The following is a 6,000-nucleotide window of genomic DNA, read 5'->3' as shown; positions in this document are numbered from 1 at the left end:
CTGATATTCCACATAATTTAATGGAAATAATTAAATCTAACTAATCTTGGACAGTGTCTCAAACAGCACAAAAAAGTGAAATAACATCTCCAGACATTGTTTTCTTCAAAAATGGGACACTAAAAACATGCAAGCAAATTACAACAATATTTTTATTCAGGAAGATTTATGGACTGTTACGTTTCTCTCTCATATGCTGCTGAAAGGAGTTTTATTCCATTCCAGTTCCATTCCTTAACGTTTTGTCTTGGTCATTATCAAATACCTCCATCTTGTTTAAATAACTTGGTACTTAACCTCTGTTTGATGTTGAAAATGTAGGGCTGCTGAAATTGCAGCCAAGAGGATATGACTGTGCCTATGTGTGTCCAAGTAGCTTTCTTTTTAAAATTTTGCTCTATCTATTCCATTATTTGCAACAGTTGAAACTACATGGGCTGTATTTTTCTTTTTTCTTTTTGAATGTTGCCATGGAATTTTGGTCCTATTTTTGTGAAAGCTTTGTATTGGCTACATAAAGGCTCTTATCTAGGGCATTTAAAATCATTGTAAGGCTGTGATCCTGTACACATTTATGTGGGGTACTGTTGGATTTTGAGAAGCTTCCCTCTGATATAGATAGGTTTGCCCAGGAATCATTACTTTTGTAAAAAAATTAAATTTGAATAGTCATATTGAATGCTGCAAGAGAATATTATTTCAGGGACATTGGCTGGGGATAAAATTTGTCCATAGCATTGCCAATGATGAGCATTCTGGATTTAATAATTTATTTTATTTTATTTATTTCTTAGATTTTTAGACCGCCCCCTCTCCCAACAAGGGACTCGGGGCGGTGTACAGTCAATGCAAATAAAATACATTCATAACAATGAAATACATTTAAAATACATTTGGAGGGGGAGATAGACTGTACAAGAAATAAATTATTCTAAAACCCTAAAAACATCCCAATTAAAACCCCAAACCCAATTAAAATAAATCCCCGGGAGGTAAAACTAAGAAAGTGCCAGGCCAGCTGATTGAAATAGGTGAGTCTTTAACTTTTGACGGAAGGAGCGGAGGTCGGTGGTAGTTCGAATGTCAGGGGGGAGGTCATTCCAGAGGGTTGGGCCCATCACAGAGAAGGACCTACTCCTAGGTGTCGCCCGCTGGCATTGCCTAATAATACCCAAGCAGAACTAAATATTTAATTTGACTATTATGCCACTCCATTATTTGGCCTTCATTCATTCCTATATATCCGTAGTTAACATTCACAGATGTTAAGACAGCCATAACTTATGGCAGGTTATAATTTAATATTCATGGCAACAATGCATAATACTGTTTAAGAATTTTACAGCTACCATAAATACAAATTTCAGTGGAACCTGGCCAGATAAATGCTTGCTTAACTTTTTATTATTATTCAAACTCTTTGGTTTCCTGCTGATTCATGCAGGAAATTTATTTATTCTGATTTTAAAACTTCTCCATTCTTCTTCTTACCCCAGTTCTAGCTGCTGTACTAAATATGCACAGGATATGATTGTGTGCATTCCTTATGTTATAATCACAGTATCAATCTGTAGAATATGTAGAATAAGTATGTTATTCTGGTGTGGCAAAATAGCCAAGATTCTTATAGAACAGTGATGGCGAACCTATGGCACGCGTGCCACAGGTGGCATGCGGAGCCATTTGTCAGGGCACGTGAGGCGCTGCCCTGTCAGCTGGCCAGCGTGCATGCGCGCGCTGGCCATCTGAGTTCACCTTTTCAAAAGCCATTTTTCGCCCTCCCCAGGCTCCAGAGGCTTTATAGGAGCCTGGGGAGGGCTCAAAGAGCCTCCCCCGCCCCCCCTGGAGGCCCCCCAGAGGCTTCAGGGAACATCCGGAGGCTTCCCTGACACCTTTGGAGCGCTTAAAATGACCTTCCGAGCAAACCGGAAGTCACTTCCGGTTTGCTCAGAGGTTCCCTGAAGCCTTCGGAACGCTTAAAACGACCCTCCGAGCAAACCGGAGTCACTTGCATGCTGGGGGGGGGTGTCACGCGTTGCATTATGGGTGTGGCACGCCCGCACACGACCCCACTGCACTTCCCCCACTTGTGGCACGCGAGCCAAAAAAGGTTCGGCATCGCTGTTATAGAATCTTAAAGATGAACGCAGTTATTATAGCATAAGCATTTGTTGATGGAAGGTCATGTCATAATAAATTGGTCAGTCTTTAAATGCCTCCAGCATTTCAGTCCATATGTAGAAAAGTTCAAAAATGAAAGCAGAAGGAATAGGGAGGAGGGATATAGGAAAAAAGACACACAATTGTCTCAATCATTGGAACAGATCCATAGATTTGGGGTGAAAAACTTAAAAATGAGAAGTGTTTTAAAAAATCAAATCTAACACCATTCCTTTTCAGTTGATTTAAATAATATCAACAGTGATAGGTCTTTCTTGTTATCATTAAAGCTGTGGTTTCTTAGCTTCAAATATGCGAGCAATCAAAAAATGTCAACAAAGAGACATAGAGAACTCTAACTCCACTTGCTGTCTAATGGCTATTCGCATTTCTGCACAAAATAGTGCATGGGTTTTTAATATACTGCATAGCCTCTTTTCAGTGGTCCCTGAAAGTGTTGTGTGGCTTCAGTGATTCCTTGGCTCCAGGAAAGAGAAGAATACCATCTGCCATTTTGGATCGCATCATATTCTTGTTTTTCTCTGACAAACAAGTATGTGGCAAGACAAACTTTTAATTAAATAACCTATTCTTTTTTTTTTTAATAAAAATTTTATTGGTTTTTCAACATTTATAGGGAAAAGGGTAAATGGACAGGTATACAAATTTTGGCAGTTGCAAAGTGTGGTAGGCGCCCCTCCCTCCATACTCATAGTATACATTTATATATAATGCATTGGCATATAATTGGTTACAATCAGCATGTTAGTTCTATTACTATTTTCAATCAGATTAGACATTAAATAACCTATTCTGATTTAAGTACAAATTTGACTTAAGGACAGATTTAGGGACAGAACTCGTTCTTAACCCGAGGACTTGTTATAATTCAAAATATTATTTTTTGAACTATAATGGTTTATATCTGGGTACCTTCTCCAACTGATATTGGCCTTTTTGATAATAGGGGTCTCTGAAGCTGCTCGTGATCCCTCACTTCTCTCATGTGAGGGCAGCTGAGGGTTAGACATCCCTGTTTTCAGTGATACCCCTATTCTGTGCAAATCTCCATCTGAAAGTTAGTGTAGCTCTCTCTCTTTTAATTTTTACAGCATTTGGGAAATAATTGAAAAGATAGTATCTGGTTGTTGTGGTTGTTGTTATTGTTTTGCATCAGTATTTTTATTATTATGCTAATGTCATGTTTTAACTATTACAAAACATACATTCTCTCTCTGTTTCTGTCTGTCTCACACACAAAGCATACATGTATGTAAAACAGGGCAGGGAATACAAAATAAAAATTTATCTAGAGCCGCTTAAGTATACGTCTATGATTTATTATAATGTACAAGTTACACACCTAGTTAGCAATGTGCAACTGAACTGAGTTCACACCACGTTATCAAATCTTATATGACTTGAAGAAGTTTTAAATCCCAATGATAGATTTCATGTGTACACTGTTTTAAAGAATTAATAGGATTCTTCCCTTGAATAATGAATCTTGGGGAAAAACTGTTGCCTCAGAACAGCAGCTGCCAGAACTGACTTTCCTCCTGTGCTTGAGGACTCATTGCACTTTTCTTTGAACTTTCAGAGTAATTGGCTGTGGTTCCCTGTGGTAAAAAAGAGAGAGAGAGAGAGGAAAGAATGTGCTTCTCTTTCTTTTTAGGAAAAAAATACGATTTCAAGAAATGCGGTGTACTTTCTGCAGATGGAATGCTTTCAGATGCGTAAACCACAGACCAAATTCAATGGGTGCAGATACAAGAATTATGTTCATTATTAAAGTATTTTATATCTCAGTGAACCTTAGAAGGGAGGTGGGGCAAGTAAACTAGTTCCACTTTCCTATTTAATTGTGATTTTTATTGTTTTTCATAAAATTAAGAGATTCACGATTCCAAATCCAAATAGGAGCAGAGATGTCTGGAGAAGGCTCAATCAAAAATAGTCAAGAGGACAGCTACAACTGCACAATCAAAGCCTTGTCTTTTTTATGTGTGTCACATAAACAGGTCTTTCATCACACAGTGACTGCCACGTGGTCACATGCCATTTTGACTTTTAACTCCAGAGACCCCCACAGAAATCTCCGTAAAGGACTGATACCTTTATTAGGCCTGCCTTAAGTTTTGTTAAGAGTTGCGTATTTTCACGTTTCAAAGAAATCTCACAGAACTGTTGACTAGCAGCCGTGGGTTGTTGTTGTTGTTTTTTTTAAAAAAAATCAGACAATACAATTGTTGTCATGTATTAAGATTGAACTTGTATAGTAGGCAAAATTTGACCCACATGTAATAGAAACTCATAAAGATGAATATCCAGACATTCACTAGCCTAAACACATAACCTAAATGGCAATGTAAGAAAACAGACCAAGTATTCTTTCCCATTCATGCTCTGAGGTCAACATCAGAATTGAAAACTGCTTACTTAATTGGCACCACTATAGACCGTTTAGGCATCACATGAGTCTGTTCATGCACCCCAATCAGCAGCTGCCCAAGACATTTTGTACCGGTTGAAATTTCCAGATAGGAATAGGTGCAACCTTCACAAAATAGTACCTAGCCTCAAAGATAGGATGTCATGGTCAAAGGTACCAAAAACTGCTAAGAGATCCAGGGGAACTAGCAAGGTCACATTCCCTCTAACATAGAATAATATTTGTTTTGCAAAACTATTTTTAAAAATCCAAACATTGTTACTTTCTTTTCTTTTCTTTCTTTTATTGCCTAAGCAATAATTCAGCTTAATGGTAGAATATCATACAATTCTAATTCATAAAACTACATTCAGTTTTTCATAATCTATAGTGGGTGGAGCTTTTATAAAATCTGACAGGCTTAAGGACAAAAATCAAAACAGTTTAAATGGACTCACAATATTTCCTACAACCTTAAAATCAATCCAAAATTGTGAGATTGCCCTTTACTTTCACTATTACTTGAAATAAATAAAACCTGATCCATGCCTTGAAATTCATACAACAGAAATGAACTGTTTGCCTGAATAATTCATCCCAATAACAAATTTCATGTGACTGCAAATTGTTTTGCTGTTCTCTAAATTGGCATTATGGGTATACAAAACTGTGATTTAGGTTTAACTTGTTAGGAACAAGTTAAAACCATATATTATATATGGTTTTTGTCATGTTAATTTGTACAAAGCTTTGCTTGAACTGACTCTTGAACAACAGCAATAATAATAGCACACTAAATATAACAAGAAAGATACATTTATCTTGAAATGTATCAATGACTGAAGATATTCTAAGTGTGCAAAGTACAACTAAGGCAATTAGATAAATAAAGTACCTCAAAGAAGTACCAGGCTGTTAGTAGAATGGCAACTATACAAACAGAAAGAAATATATTCTCCACTCCTTGTTTCAATTTTTATCCTTCCTTCCCCATTCTGTTTAATGCTGTCCTGTTATTTGTTTGTTGCTGTTGTTTGTAAAATTGACTTCAGATGTTTAATTCCTTTTTAAATGGAGAGAAACAGATTAATCCACCCACTTACCAGCAGACATGTCTGCATTACAAATAAGCACTTATTTTGATTAATAATGTAAGTGACTTCTTTTTTAACCTTTTATGGTTTGTTTGGGAAAAAAACCAGACTTATTCAGCCCATTATTGAGCTATAGGATAGCAGATCTGCATAGCAGTTCTGAATAGGTTCAGTTTCTCTAAATTTTCTCCTTCAACATTTCCGCAAAGCATACTATATATTTAAAAGTGTGCTTTCCCCCCACTTCTTAATAAATTGAATCTCAAAGAGATTCTACCCTTTAAGTAATAAAACTAAAAAGCTCATCTTTGCTGC

The sequence above is a fragment of the Natrix helvetica genome (assembly GCF_964273705.1).
Source record: "Natrix helvetica genome assembly, chromosome: 2".
Lineage (NCBI taxonomy): Eukaryota > Metazoa > Chordata > Lepidosauria > Squamata > Natricidae > Natrix > Natrix helvetica.
Note: the sequence above shows the minus strand (reverse complement) of the source record.